Source organism: Plectropomus leopardus, chromosome 6 (assembly GCF_026936395.1).
Source record: "Plectropomus leopardus strain MGB_pleo_1.0 chromosome 6, ASM2693639v1, whole genome shotgun sequence".
Classification (NCBI taxonomy): domain Eukaryota; kingdom Metazoa; phylum Chordata; class Actinopteri; order Perciformes; family Serranidae; genus Plectropomus; species Plectropomus leopardus.
This window is the reverse complement of record NC_142181.1, coordinates 3,756,305-3,772,394: the sequence shown is the minus strand read 5'-3', so window position 1 is coordinate 3,772,394 and position 16,090 is coordinate 3,756,305.

Sequence of the window (16,090 nt, the reverse complement as noted above, 5' to 3'; positions counted from 1 at the left end):
TGTACGACTGCCTGCCCTTTTTTTCCATTTGGATCCTTATCTGAACTTACTCGTGACAGTGAGTGCCCAAAAATGTGTGCTGACATCCTCATTTGCATAAATCATCACATCAAGACACACAAAAGAGTGTGAATTCTTGGAGAGAGATCAGGCAGGAGGTGGGATGCAAAACGCTGACGAGGTCAGACGATACATCAAAATACTTCAACTACTTTAACATAAGAATGTTTGTAGGCTGGCAAGCAAACCATCGAGTCAAATAATTAAAAAGAAGATGCAAATCAATCTTCATTTTTGCATTTCGGGGACATTTTTGTCTTTTAGTTTTTACTGTTTAACAGTGAAGACAGAAAGGAAATGTATGGGCATGATCATGAAACTACAGGCCCCAGCTGGTAGCTGGATGGTTCATGGTGTACATCTCAAAACTCCTCACTCAGCAGTTTTGATACTGAGTTTTTGCAGTTGTAAAGAAAAATGCAGTGGAGTTAATTTTGCTGATGGAGTTCAGATTTGCATTTTTGTGACTGATGAAAACCTGCAGCCTCTTCTCTCCAAACACGTAAAGGTTTTTTCGGCTTTGTCTCTGTGAACACTGTTTTTTTTTGTCCTGCACCCATTGCTTTGTCTGTTTTTACTTTCAAATTCAGCCAAACTATTTGATTTTTGTTGTCTGTGCCAGCTTTGATGAGCATCCTCGGGCAGTTGTGTGTGCACAAACTCCCACTAATAAGAAGTAACATAGCTGGTAATAATCTGGTTTAACTTAATCCAGAACTCTGTAGTCAAGAGGTGACTGTTGCAAATGTACTGATTCACTCAGCAGAGTTGATAATACTAAAGCTGAGGTAGGCGTACGCCTATAATTTTAGTGTCAATGGGAAAATCCCATAATAAACTTTGAGCATGTTTTAATTTGGGTGGTCTGAGAGAAAACTTCTGAACCTCCTCTGGCTATGTTGTCAAGTTTTAGAAAATCTAGCTCATGATGGGAATCACCGGTCATTTCTAAGAGACGACGTTCCTATAAACTGTTATACAAATACAGACGCGGATGCACATCCCTCTGGTAAAAGCCTGATTCAGTGGTGGAGAGTCCCTCAAAGAGATATCTATCTGTCTATGTATCTTTATATATAGTCTTGGTGTTGACCCTGTCTCCCATTACAGGCTTGGTCTTGTCTCTGTCTCGGCACACTCTTGTCCCGGTCAAGTCTCGGTCTTGGTCGGTACAGTCTTGACTACAACACTAGCTTTTGCCCAGCAGCTCTATGTAACTCAGCTCTGGTGATTAGTGTGAACACTGAGTACTGTACCCCGGCACGGTTCATCGATCCCTGCAGATGCAAAAGTCACTCTTTAATCCAGGATTAAAACTAATTCTGATGTACTTCACATCCTATCGAGAAATGACCCCTCATATACATGCTTTTTTGTCCACCCTCAATACATTGCTCACGTGTGTTACTCATGAAAATTCCTGCGGCCAGGCGAGGTTATCCGATTCTCATACACCCAATTTGGCCTAATTAGGGGATTAAGAGCAGAGGCAAATGTTTACATTCACCCCATGACTTCACCAGTCTGGATCACTCTGTACAGTACCAGGCGGCCCAGCTCGCAGACAGAAGCTGCCTTCAGTTCACAGAGAGGCCAATTTGCTGCCGGCCACAGAGGTTGGCATGTGGTCCGACTAGACGTCAGCAGACGCCGCAGTCCAGCAGAAAGACACAAGCAGAATTAATATAAGAGCTGCAGGAATGTGTTTTAGGGTGAGAGGTTGTGTGTATTGTGTTAGGGGTGTGTGTATGTGTGTGGAAGAAATAGGACAAGGGTGGGAGGGAAATACAGAGAGGGAGAAAGTGCAGTAAGCTGTGCGCTCACACACCATAAATATTGCCTTTTCACTTGATGTGTGAAAAGGTGCCTCTTTCACCTAGTTTCTGCTGCGAAGCGGCTTTGACAGCTTCAGTCTCCTTGAATGGACTTACACACCCTCTGCAAAGTCTTTTGAAGTTCTGATTGACACACACACACTGTGCTGTGAGGTCGGACAGTAGCATGAATAGTGGGTGCATTAATCTTTCAGGCCACCCACTGTCCAGTGTTTTAGTGCACCTGAAAACAAAGCCGAGCCTGATCTGTTAACCAGGCCTAATTTCCACTCAGACACTGGAAACAAACTGAAGCAGCACTGAAGAAGCCTGACTAATGAGCTGATCACAAGGTCTTTGTCAGACTGGAGTTTTCTGGAGCAAAATAGCTCTGTATATTTTTGATTATTTAGTGCTTTTTGAGGAATTGTTCTGATGGCATTGCAATTGCAAAGGTGTTTCAGATTCAGCAGTGTTTTAATCCTACACAGTGGCTTCAAAGCTGTACTGATGAGTATTCATTATATCCCTTTCCCAGCAAAATTGGCGTGTGCAAGTGTTTGTTTTTTTGTTTAAACACAGGTAGATCCAGTAAATATAAGTGATTGGCTATATTCCCACTGTCGCTGAAATCACTGCTGGAGACCAAGTTGGCCTTTTTGTCAGCTGATGTGTGTTTGGTGAATGTGTTGTTTTGTTGGTGTGTCCGTGTGATGTCATTGACAAGCAGGAGAACAGGTAAACAGCAGACAGCAGCAGGAATAGAGGTCTTTGAAAACTTTTCAGTGGTTTCCCCTCTTTATTTATCTCTTACTTATTCAGTTGCTCCTTCAAACTCATTGCAAATGTATTTGAATCAGTGTTTTAGCTGCTTAGGAGGAGATGGAGGGTAATTAGTTACATTGCATCTCGTTGGTTAAGGAGCTGAAATTACCGCATTCACCCAGGTGTTGCAATCCCATCAATGGCGATCGGAGCCGGAGGTGATAAAAACCCGTGTCTACTGCATTCATTTGACTCCGGGTGTGAATGCCAGCACTGCATTGCCTCAGCAGGAAATATTCACTGACCTGCATTTGCTCATGTGTGACATAGCAGTTTTCAGAGCCTTGTCGCAGCTGGCCAGTCTGCATTCAAGGGCTGGACTTAGCAAATGGCAATTTGACTGTGTGTACTTTAAAAGATGTTTCTCATTGTGACAAATCCTCCGATAATTATCACCCTGTCAGAGTTTTCCTAATTTCTGATGAAACGTTTTAGCATCTTTAAGCAAATTGTCTTGGTCTTACCATCCTCAACTGAAATATTTTGAATAAGTCTCACTGCTCTTTACATCAGGCTGTTTTTGTGCCAACGCGCCAAAAGCAAAGTTAGCAAATAACTGCTGAATAAAGTGAAATAAAATTTCTAAAGAGCCAGAACTTTTAAAAGACAGTAAAAATTAGACATTTTACTCATCAAGTGGATATGGACATAACTCCAGATAAATGCTAATGTTGATTTGTGTATGTTTGATGTTTAAAGAAGCAATTTTTGCTCACGTTTGCAACATTAAGTGCTAATTTGCTATTGTTTTATCAGCTTGCTACACTGCCCCCAAGTGGCAACAAATTATTGCAGATTTAAGATGATGGACACTCAACTCACTTGACTTTTACTGCTACAAATCTGTTTTTGGGCTTTTGGGTTTTTTTTTTCAAATATTGCATAATGCTTTTTTTTTTTTTTAATGCCAGATGTTACAGGCAGGAATGCAGCATGCGCACAACTATGCATGTTTGGAACTGTATTTCTTCAACAATCACTCTGAACCTCATATTTATTTTATTCCCACATTTCCCAAATGTCCTTACTTCTACTAATATTACTAAAGTATCTGAATTATTTTGGGAAGAGGTCCTGATTTCACTCTCTGTGTGTAATATTGAATAAATGCTGGAACACCTGAGGCAATATTACAGCTAATGGCCTGTCGTCAGCAGCTCCGCGTCTGTAGATGAGGTTTTGTTCATTTGACGCTATGCAGCGCAGCCGGCCAAAAGAGAAATCAAATGCTGAAAGCAATGACATATGAAGTGAGGCCTGCAAGACTGGAAAAGAATATGTCCAAACCAAAGTGATGTACAACGTGTGGTCCATTTGTGAAGCCTTTTTGCTATGGGCACTGAGGTCTGATGTTGGAGGAGTTGATTTCCAGATGTGTCTTCAGGCCCTGACTTATGTAAGGTGAGGAGTCTGCACAGTGGGGGCAGGCGTTGGCTGTCTGCTCACTTGATTGAAGAAGTTCAAATGTTGATTCAGTCTCAGTACACTAAGTATTTCTCTTTTCACTGTAGCAGGCATCATTAACCCTCTCCGTATTCATTCCTTTTGTGCAAAGGTTGGATAGCTGCGAGTTTTCAATGCGCTGCACATCGTCTGTTTGCTTTCCAAACTGACCTCATGAATGAAAACATATAGGCCCATAACGACTGTATTTCATAACTCGCTGGCGGACAGAAGCATGGCCTGACAACTTCAATTCATTTGTCGTGCAAAAGCACTGAAAGGTGGGCCCGTCAGTCGCCTTTTCTCCTTGCATGAGTTGACGCGAAGGATTAAAAGAAAACAGAGCCCAAAGTTTGCTTGAATCACTCCTGTGTGTGCAGTGTCATCCCTCAGGGCTCAGATATGTGTGTTTGGTTTACTCACCTGTGTGGACCTGCAAGTGCTCCTCAGCAGGTGCTTCTGTGGTCCCGGGTTGTGGTTGGTGCAGTATATAAAGCTGTTTACTGAAATAACAGCAGTGTGTGTGTGTGTGTGTGTGTGTGTGTGTGTGTGTGTGTGTGTGTGTGTGTGTGTGTGTGTGTGTGTGTGTGTGTGTGTTAAGCGGGTGGGGCTGCTTGGCTGCTCAGAGATGACATCAGCGATGCACTGATTGAAAGGCTACCAACACGCCGCTCAGACTGAAACAGCTGCTACTTTGCTGACATTCTGCTTGAGTGGAAGCAAATTTAATTATGTAAAAATGAGTTCAGCAAACACTAAAAAGTCTGAAATGAACTCAAAGTAAATGCTAATGAGGTACTTAATTAAAAATGACATTGGTCTTTTTTTTGCTCTTTTTGAGATTTTCCACATGTAAACAGGACAGAGCGTCCTTTCTTCCATCTGAAAAGCTCAGTTCACAGTCGTCTGACCATATAATCAACAAGTATATTTACACATCTTTTGAAAAAATTTGAATGTCTGGATTAAAAATTAATCATTTTGTTGCAGTATCAGCCCTTAAAAGAAAAACTTTGCTATCTTTTATGTGGATGTCCACATGATGTGTTAGTGGTAAATGTAGTCAATATAAGCACTGAAGTCCTCAGTGTGTGACATTTAGACTGAAAAAGCTGAGTTCTCCTGCTCACAGAGCTGTGCAGGCAGTGCCTACATGTCCCAGGATGCATTGCGCATGAGCATTCAAAACTGTGCTTTCCATTCAAAGTCGGAGGTCGGAATTTCCTACTGAAATTTCTGACTTCTAACATTTAAGCGCTCCAGGTGCATAACACCAAACGTAAAGAAAAAACATGACAGACAGAAACGAACTGGTGTTTCTGTGGCTAAACCATGAACAACCGTCAGCCGGGCCGCATCCTTGCACATACGAGCAAAACAGAGGAAAAGCTACACATAAAGTAACATACACTGTTATACATTTTATTTGTAATATTGACTACTGCAGTTTTAAGTAGACGGACAAAAGAGTGACGAGGCAGAATGATCACACCTTTACTCATGCTTGAGTCACGAGTGTAATCTCGAACGCCGTCTACAATCCCTTCTTTCATCCTTTTTATGTTTGTTTGAGTCTTTCTAGGATGTGAGAGCATCACCATGGCAATAACCTTCCCACTCACACTGTGTCACTCTGCAGATGCAGACTTTGTGCTGATTTTACATGACTTCATTCTTCTTATGCATCTTTTTGTGGTTTTGTTTCCGTGGTCATATTGTGCCTCATGTTGTGTCATCACCTCCAAATCCGAGGTCATGGTTCTCAGCCGGAAAAGGGTGGAGTGCCCTCTCCAGATCGGGGAAGAGATCCTTCCCTGAGTGGAGGAGTTTAAGTACCTCGGGGTCTTGTTCACGAGTGAGGGAAGGATGGAGCGAGAGATCGACAGGCGGATCGGTGCAGCGTCTGCAGTAACGCGGACTCTGCACCGATCTGTCGTGGTGACGAAGGAGCTGAGCCGAAAGGCAAAGCTCTCGATCTACCGGTCGATCTTCGTTCCTACCCTCACCTCTGGTCACGAGCTTTGGGTAGTGACCGTAAGAACGAGATCGCGGGTACAAGCGGCCGAAATGAGCTTCCTCCGTAGGGTGTCTGGGCTCTCCCTTAGAGATAGGGTGAGAAACTCGGTCATCAGGGAGGAGCTCAGTAGAGCCGCTGCTCCTCCACGTTGAGAAGAGCCAGATGAGGTGGCTCGGGCATCTAATTAGGACGCCTCCCTGGTGAGATGTTCAGGGCATGTCCCACCGGTAGGAGGCCCAGGACACGCTGGAGAGACTATGTCTCTCGGCTGGCCAGGGGACGCCTCGGGATCCCCGGGAAGAGCTGGACGAAGTGGCCGGGGGGAGGGAAGTCTGGGCCTCCCTGCTTAGGCTTGGATGGATGGATGTTGTGTCATATTGTGGTTGTTTTGTGTCACTTTGTGGTCATTGTGTGATTTCTTTGACATTTTGTGTTTCTTTGTAGTTATGTGTGTCTCCATTTGGTTGTTTTGTGGGTTTTGTCGCAGTCAAAGTCATGTTTGCTATCTCTTTGTGGTCATTTTGTGTCTCTTTGTGGTCATTTTGTGTCTTGCTGTGGTCATTTTGTGTGTCTTTGTGGTCATTCAGAGTCTCTTCTCGGCCTCTTAATGTCTTAAGCTGACTGACATTTTGCAAGTAAGGGCCAGCGGGGCCCCTGACTCTCTGGGCCTCTGTGCCTGTGTGCAGTAGTCCCGTTTAGTGATCTATGCATGTGTCTAACTCTACACATTGTTTAAAAATGACACTTAGCTGTAATGTGTGTGTCGTTTGTGGCATTCAGGCCAAGCACATGTGCTCGTAATGAGGATGTAAATCACAATTACAATTATCGCAAAAATCAGAATATACTTTATTTTGAAAAAAGGCCAAGAAAGACACAAACTGAACTAAAGTGTGTGTGTTTATGGTGTTGAGGGAACATGACACCACGTGCATTAGTGTGGCTCATTGGTGTGTTTTTGGACACGCTTCAGCAAAGAGGGGAAAAGATAAATCAGACAGCACTTGTTAGCTTGATTGATTCATGATTGATTTTGGTCTTTTCGTGAGTTTGGATGACATAACAATAGTGTGGAATATCAGTGCCCTTCTCCTTTCAGTCGAAAATTGTTCTCAATGAAAACTGTTAACTCAGCCCAGGATGTTCCCTGGGGTATAAAGGAATTCTGGGAAAGACGATGGAAAATCGAAGTAGAAGGAAATGACGCATTATCAGGGGGTGAAGCGCAGTCCAAAAAAGCTATTACACTCCTGAAATGCAGTGGATATCACTGAATTACAGATTTCAAACATCTATTTTTCTAAAGTCTTAAATATAAGCTTCTCAGCTCCAGTTTCAGCAGTGCTCTCTTCTGTCTAAAGCTGCTATAAAACACAGTGACGTAAAAGCCCTGTTCAGGCCTACAAAACCATCATAACTCATCAAATAACCTTAATGTTGTTTTCAAACTGTAAAAATGACTTTACCATTGTGGACATACCTTAAGTAGATCAGCCATATAACGCAGCCTGTCCGCTCGTCACGTTTATTATAAACTGGCTGTTTTTAATCCAAGGCCACTCCTGACGTCAGCACTTTTGGAGAGGAACCTGCACACATTCCTGAGATGAGGAGGGATCCAGACCCAGACTTGTTCCCCCTCCTCCTCCCCCCCTGCACTTATCAGCCAGGACAACAAGCAGAGCTCTCTGCAGACAGCCTGATTGATAGATCAATTTGAGCAAAGTTACAAGTCTTTTCTTTTTTTTCCTCCAGACGGCCAAATAATGACACAGTGGTGCATTTTCTGCAACACAGCTATGCAAGTTTATTGTTCGACGGCCAAGGAAGACTGACCTAACTAAAAAAAAGAAGTTGATTATTTATGAGGTACATCTGCTAACCCACAAATCCAGGTACAAACATGATAAAATGTCAGACCAGTGTGGACGGTGAATTATTCGCTATGTGGAAAACGTTCAAAACGGCTCATATTATGTAAAACGTTTGCACTGAGCGTACTTATAAGACAGCTGTCCTGGCAAGAAAAGGCCTTTCTTCCACAGAAAACTCATCCTTTCATTCTTTTCTAACAGTTTTTATTCTTGATGCGTCATGGCCGTGGCTCAACCATTTTTACTGTTCTCTGTTTCTTCTTCTTTCTCCCACAAATCATTGGGAGGTGCTGCATTTACAGCGAGAACAACCACAGCTCAAAAACACAAAATTGCTTACATTAAAATACCTTCCTACGCAACTGAATCCCTCTTGAGCATGTTCCACACTGCTTTTAGGAACATAAACTTTAATTGTGCTCATTACAGGACCTGTAAATCTGCTAGTAAATACTTTCAGAGAGCCCCTCCACTATCTATGTGAGCTGGGAAACACATGCTTGAAATGCTGGACTCATCAGAAATGTCAGGCTGTCTGATAATCTGGGTAAATTATTTAATAGTTTTAAGATTATAAATAGTAAAAAATGCAAAATAAGTATTAAAATCACCTTTTCTTATGCCCAATTTACTTGAAGTTTATTATGCGAAACCTAGAAATGGCAAAATTGTTGGCAATGCTGACAACCGCTTTATCAAACTCTGTAAACATTTAAAAATGTTTTCAGATTCATCTTGATTCATCAAGTTGAAACTGAAGATGGACGTATGAACAGATTTGTAAAAATATAAGAAGAGCATAAAACTTAAACTGTTGAAAAACCATAAGAAGTGTGAAAAAGCTGAACTAACCTGACTAAGTAGAAACTGTGGACGCTGATTTAAAAATATAGTTCCGATTTTTTGAAGAGGGGCTGAACGGGGTACTTATCCATAGACGGTATCTTACGCACAGTCGATGTCAGTCGGCGCGCCCGTAGTTAAGAGAAACAGGCAGGAGTACGACATGAAAGCTGCTGCTGTGGACGGGTCAGCAACAAAACATGTTCTCGCCTCCTAGAAAGTCCAAAAAAATCAATATCAGTTCAACTGTATGTTAAATTTAGAGGATTCTCACCACTTTACTTCAGTGTCTCACAGTTAAGCTGTTGTCTCATCAAAGCCAAACTCCATTGAGAAAAGCAATAATTTTAGCTTGCTGGAGCTGCTGGTTTTCCACCACCTCAGTTGGTTGGTTTGTTTGTATTATCGTGTGACTTAAGCGTTTAAAAGGGTTCGTTTAGATTTACCAAAGTCACAAAATAACACAAACACAACTGACTGAAGCAGCAGTGGACCAGCAGCTCCCTCGTTCAACGAGCCAAAGTTACTGTTTTTCTCCATGGAGTTTGGTGGCTCTTTAACAAGAGCGTAGATGAGGAATTAAAGCGTTAAACAACTGCCAAGTAAGAGCAGGCTGTCTGACAGAAAAGTAAAGCAGCGAAAATACTCTCAATACAGTATAATCTTTAACTGTTATTGATTTTTAAGTACAGCAGTACATTGCAGAGTTTCCATGTCAGACTCCAGCCTGCGTCTTCAAAATTGGGGAACCTGGAGCAAACTGGTTCGGTTTCTTTATAAAACCTTAAGATTTTTTTTTTAAAGCCCGGAAAAAAGTTGAGAAAACATTTATAATTATTTTTATATTTTATTTTATTTTAAATATTTTACAGAGTTATTATAATTTTTAAGCACTTTTTAAAAATACTTTACAGAATTATGTTTTTTAAGCACTTTGCCAGGCTTTTTTTGTACTTTCATGATTTTTTAAAACTCATTTTCAGGAAATTTTCTTGTACTTTTTCACTAATACCTTGGTAATTTTTGAGTCATTTCAGTCAATGCATTCTTCCCATATTTTTGAAATAAATCATGACAGTTTTCCCAGGTTTCAAGGGTTAATCAGGTGAATCTTGTAAATTAAACGTACATTAAAAAAAAAAGATCAGCACATTTATCAGTCATGCATGAGGATGCACAGCCATTCCTTACACATTCTTAGTGGGATATGATGATGAAAAATATCCCTCCATGTTCCCTGAAGCTCATATGCAGGTTCTGGCCTCCACAAATTGGCCACATGTGCTGGCTGACACCAGGACTACTGGAAAATGTCACAGGTGTCATAGGCGTTTTACTGTCACTGCTGTCAGGTCGGCTTTTCCATGACTTCCCAGAAATGCAATGGAAAGACTTTGCCATGAAAGAATGGAAAAAACTGCTCCAGACCCTTTTCTGATGGTTGGTTGGTGGGTTGGAAATCACCGCATCGCTTAAAGAAATCCCTCATGTGCTCCAAATATTGGTCCTATTTGTCTGATATAAATTTTCAACCTTGTCTCGAAATGAAACGCAGCCGTCGCGGACAATGGCTGCGCACTAATGAGGGAAAAAGTGAAAGCATGCTTGTAATATCTCCAGCACGTGCCTAATGTCACAAATCTGTCATCTTAAGAGCCTCCTTTCAACACGTATGTGAGCAGGTTGAATCACTCACAGCTTGTGCAAGAAAACACGTCACAGAATGTGAATGAAATGATGATGCTACAGAGTGAAAAAACAGGCCCTCGCTTTGTCATACGCTTCGCCTGCGCTGCATAAACTATCCAGGCAGCGCCTTCGAGATCTCTGGGAGGATTATTTGGGAAGATGAGACCATTGTTTGATGTCAGACTCATGTGTCAAGCAGAGATAGTGTCCTTAGCAACAGCGGAAAACAGTGGATCACAAATACGATTTTGAGAGCAGCGCAGCCAAGAACCTCATCCCAGTATTGTTACAAGAATAACACATTCTTGGAAATTACTTTGAATAGCTCAGTTGTGAGTCATTAATTTCATCCCTACTCCCCCCGAGCACTGGAAACCTCTGCTGATCACAGAAAAATGCTAACAGGTTCCACTCTAGTGAAATGGGCCATTATGGATTTTATTGTCTTTCTTTGGAAGCTTGTTGTGACGCCATTTACAGTAACTTTAATAGAGGACATTGTCTTCTGTTGTCCACCAGACGGAGAAGGATCATGAAAAATAACAGAGAGTAAACATGACGGACCAATATATGCAATAGTGACAATACAAAGCACTCTTTTTCCTGTTTATATTCTTTCAATGACATGATTCAAGACTCAAAAATGATCATTTATTGTCATGTTCAACAGAAATGCAAATTTGTTATCCTCAGTTATCTTTCTTTCTTAAGAAAGAAATAAAAACTTATTTACGTAGAAAATAAGACACAAATGTAAGTTATAATAAATAATGAACATTAAAATCTAACCAAAATAAGTACAAGATACGAGTACTATTAATAACAAGATTAACAAGATATTTTATAGTATGAATATATATATAAAGGTAGGTACAGCTGTATGCAGTATGACAGGTATGAAGTAGCGTCAGTGCACTGATATGGAGTGAATATGAATATTGCCTGTGTCCAGATATGGCCATTAGATGTCAGAGTTGAGTAGTGTCACAGCTTTTGGGGGAAAAAGCTGTTTTTCAGTTTGTTTTCTGATTGATCTAAAGCGCCGTCTTGATGAGCTGTTAAAGGGTAATTCTGCTTCATTACAACTTGGATGTCATATTTATAGCCATAATTCCTACCAGTTAAAATGAGTGCGCTCACTAAAGTAACATCTGTTAACATCTGGGCAGATGTTGAGATTGTTAAAAGTGAGCACCACTTTGAAGAAATCTCCTCAGTGAATTCTTGAGAAATCACGCTCACTAGAGTGGTATGGAGATGACAATCAGAAAACATGCCTCCGGCCACAGTTGTCGCTCGCTCAGAGGCATAAAAATTACAACTGAAGACAAACTGAAGTTTTAACTCTACTGAAGTTAAAGAAAACCAAGAGATACTAATTTCCTGTGTGAGGTTTGAAACAAAAGGGATGTGTTGATTTGTAGTTCCATAAGTCAAAAGGTCAATATATGTGTAAAAAATATAATTTATGTACATGATAAAAACATGTTTTATGTGCTCATAAGGTCTAATTGTGGACTGAGTCACAAACACCCGACCAAAGTTTTTACAATGTTATCACTGATTAAGGTTTGGTCAGGCACAAAACCTACGTGGTTAAGGACAGGGAAAGATCATCAAAATCATGTACTGTTTTTTTTAACCCATTCATCCACGCTGATCTCCCTAAAAGGTTTCTGTAGATCACAAATTTGGCATTTGCTCTTGACAGTCATATCTCATATGGCGGCTAGTCGTTTTTTAATGGTTAAATGCAAAAACTGGGCTTGTAGGAATTTGAACAAATGAGAGGATAATGTCAACATTAGGGAGTGTCAACTTGTCTTTCTTGGCCGGCAGATCTCAGTAAAGTTATCGTAAATCAATAGAAACATTGGACAAACCTATCAAAGTAAGATGCAATGTGTAATAAACTGCAATTGTCCTCCAAGACAACAGTCCGACAACAAACGAAGGAGCTCTTCATGCTCTCAGGAGGTCACCATCGTGCTTTTTAGTGTGTATTGAACATGTCTGCGTATGTATATATTCCTATTATATTCCGCCGCCGGTGTCTCCGAATGTCTGCTCCACCTTCATTCTTCGGTGTCTCCGCCGGTGTCTCCGAATGTCCGCTCCGCCTTCATTCTTCGGTGTCTCCGCTGGTGTCTCCGAATGTTCACTCCACTCTCATTGCTGTGCTGCTTCCTGACATTTTGGGAAATGTTCCTCTGTAGTTCCACTAGAACTCAAACACAATATTATTTTCTGCATTTGTACAATTCAAGTTCACACAAGAAGATAAGAGGAGGAAAAAAACCCAAAATTAAAAAAATGAAATTGATTTTTGACTTTCTTTTACAAAAATGCAATTTTCCAGCTTTTTCTCTGAAATATTTTTTTTAATGAAAATGCACAAATTAAATTCATTTGTACTCACCACATCTCAGCCTTTCATAACCTCAGGTAATGAAAAACAAACAAAATAAGTTATTGGTTTTTGGTATCTTATCGGCCACGAGAAGCTGGAAATTATCGGTTTATCTGTATCGGTTGAAATAATCATTATCGCGCATCACTGGTAATGATATCTTCTTATCTCACTAAGGAGTCAAAGGGAACCTTTAAGTTTGACAAAAATTGTGATTTGATGTTTATCGTGATATAAATCGATATCGACTGATATGAAAAAAATTATCGCAATAAGACTTTTTTCCATATCGCCCACAAACCAGTGCACGACGTTTTGTGACTGTGCCCATTATTTTAAAGTCCATGGCTTAAGTAGACTGTAATAGGGACAATTGTTTCCACCCAAACTGAAACACACAAGAAAAGGAGTTTTGAGCTGAAAATCTTTTTGCAAGCCTGGCAAAGCAATCAGGGAGTTACTGGTATTGATCAGTAAGCCTCCGCTGATCAATGGTGAGACACAGCCGGGTCTTCACGTTACACAGCAGGAATATCTGACTCATTGCCGCTGAAAGAGCATCCCTGCAGGGTAATCTCTGATGCATATCCAGGTGTGTTTGGGCGCATTGTTTGTGGGCCGGCGAGGCTGCTGAAACAGACTCTCTATTCACACCGAGTCGCCTGATCACTGAGATGAGGCAGGAATTTAATGGTGTTTCCACATGAGCAGATGGCTTGAAAGGGCACGAAGTGAAACAGTGAAACTTTTATACTTCACTATAGCCTACAGCCTTTCCTCTTTAGCTTGTTTAACTTTATGTTATTTGCTACGTACTCGCACCCTCGGAAACTTCCCGTGTCTCCTCCCCGGTTATAACAGGATCCAGGATCGGATGGAAGTTTTCATTTCCTTAATATTTGACTTTTATTTTAGCTCCTTGATTTAATTTTGCATCTGGAGACACAGCCTCTGGCAAACTAACAAAAATTATCAACGCCGTCCTCTATAGTTACTGAATTAGTTATTTGAATTCTGAGTATCTCCATGATGTTTTTAGGAGGAATTTGCCAGAAAGAGAAAATAAATTACATTGCAGATTTCTTTTGCACAGCAAGGACGGGACTAAATACATGAGATTTAAGCTCACATGTGTAGACACATGCCAGCTATCTCTTGAAGCAAAAACAAGTGATTCATATTCTCCAAAATAGTGTAATATTACCTGTTTTAACTTACCGGGAATGTTTTTTAGTTGTTAAAGTCAAATGAAAGTAGTGCATGTGTATGCCTGTGTATCCATTCTCACTTGCTCTTTATCCACAAAAACTATTAATACATCCTGCATTCTTGAAATTGCAACACTGTTTGGTCTTTAAGTGCTTTTATATCTTGGGGATGTTTTTGATAAACCAGTTCCGATATTTTACATGTGTCATTCTTTCCTTCGTAAAACCTTAGTAACAATTATTTTTTATGATTTACCGTTATCTTCCCGTAGTCATCTGAAAGTGCTTTCTAAAGAGCTTTAATCAGAGATCATTTACAGTAAGAAAAATGTCACATCCCTCCTCCAGCTCTCTCCTACACTCAAACATTTCAGGGCATTTGTGAATCTGTGGGTCGCAAGATGACTAAAAAAGAAAAGAAGCATATATTATATAATACTTTAACAATCATTTCTTTCAAACAAAACCACAGAAAGAAAAGATTTCTCTTTAGACTTGCCGTTTTCTTGAAATACTGGACATTTTCACCTTTTCTGGGCCCCTAAAACTCCTTTAAATTAACAATCTGTGAGGGAAAACCCAGCCGGCAGGGAACGTTCCCTCAACGTTGGCTAACGTTACCTATAAGTTGCAATAATGTTTTACCGGTTACCCCTGTGTCACCTTTCAAAAGTGTCTTGCGATTTCCTTTTCCCATGTTTTTGAAGGGAGTGAAACTTTTTTGCTCAGGTTTTAAAGGTTTCAGTTCTTGTGAAAAGTGAATTTAAGAAAAACTGAAGTCCATCCTGGTTTCAAAGGGTTAATGTGTAGGGAATGAGATGGCCACAGGTTGCTCAGATGTCTCCAGCTGGACTGAATTCAGCCTCTGGATCCTGCTTAATGTCTACACAACAGTTTTTTTTAAATAGGTGCTCTGTTTAAACAGTCAGCGATAACAGTAAAGGTTTATGGTTTGTGCCGTTGGGAAACTACAAATTTTATGTAGGGAACCAGGATGAAAGGAGAATCAAAACCTCTATGCAGAATCCTCAATACCTCCACCAACCATGTGGAAAATAGGCAGCCTTACACGGCATTACACACACTATAAAGAGGATTAATGGAAACGTGACCGTTCAGAACGTGCAGTGACCTCATACAGAACAGGCCTGTCATTTAGTTTCCTGCATGGGGGCTGTCAAAACTTTCAATTTAAATCCGTAATAAATTAGGCTATTTATCATCACTAAAGGCCATCTGCATCCAACAAGTGCTATTCTACTCTACTCTGTTCCCCACGGTATTTTAGGATAATCTCTAATCTCCATCCATACAAACTCGCCTTTAAATGCTCACGTGACCTTTCAATAATCCCTCCAGTATCAGTTTGCCTCCTGCGCAGCAGTACATGATAAACTGTAAAATGTAACTGCAGAACAGCTGCAGACAGGAGGGTCAGCGACTTCTGATTCTGAAAATGTGTTATTCATGTCGAAATAACGCCGGGTAGTCGAGGTTTATAGATGAATACAGATTTAATGTAGTGCGTTTTCTTCCACGTCATGGCTTATAATTCCCAATCAGAAAATGAACAGGGGTGTCCGCATCAGCGTGAGGTTTTCAAAATAAAACGGGCTAGTGCGCTCTCACCCCAAACATTTAAATAGCGCCGCTCTGCCAGCGCTTTTGGCGTACAAGCATGATGTCAAAAGCCACTTTCCGCATTCAACCAGAACGTGGCTGGATGGCGTCAGAAGAGAGCGAGCTTGGAAGGAACTGGTGGCATTGTTATATGCTGACGGCCGGCCAGATGGCACCGCGCGCGTCCACATGCTAAACGTACGGGCATCATCGGTAACGACATCCCGGAGTGTAAACATCTGACGCAGAACGATACCTAAAACGCCATAAGCAGGTCACCGACAGAG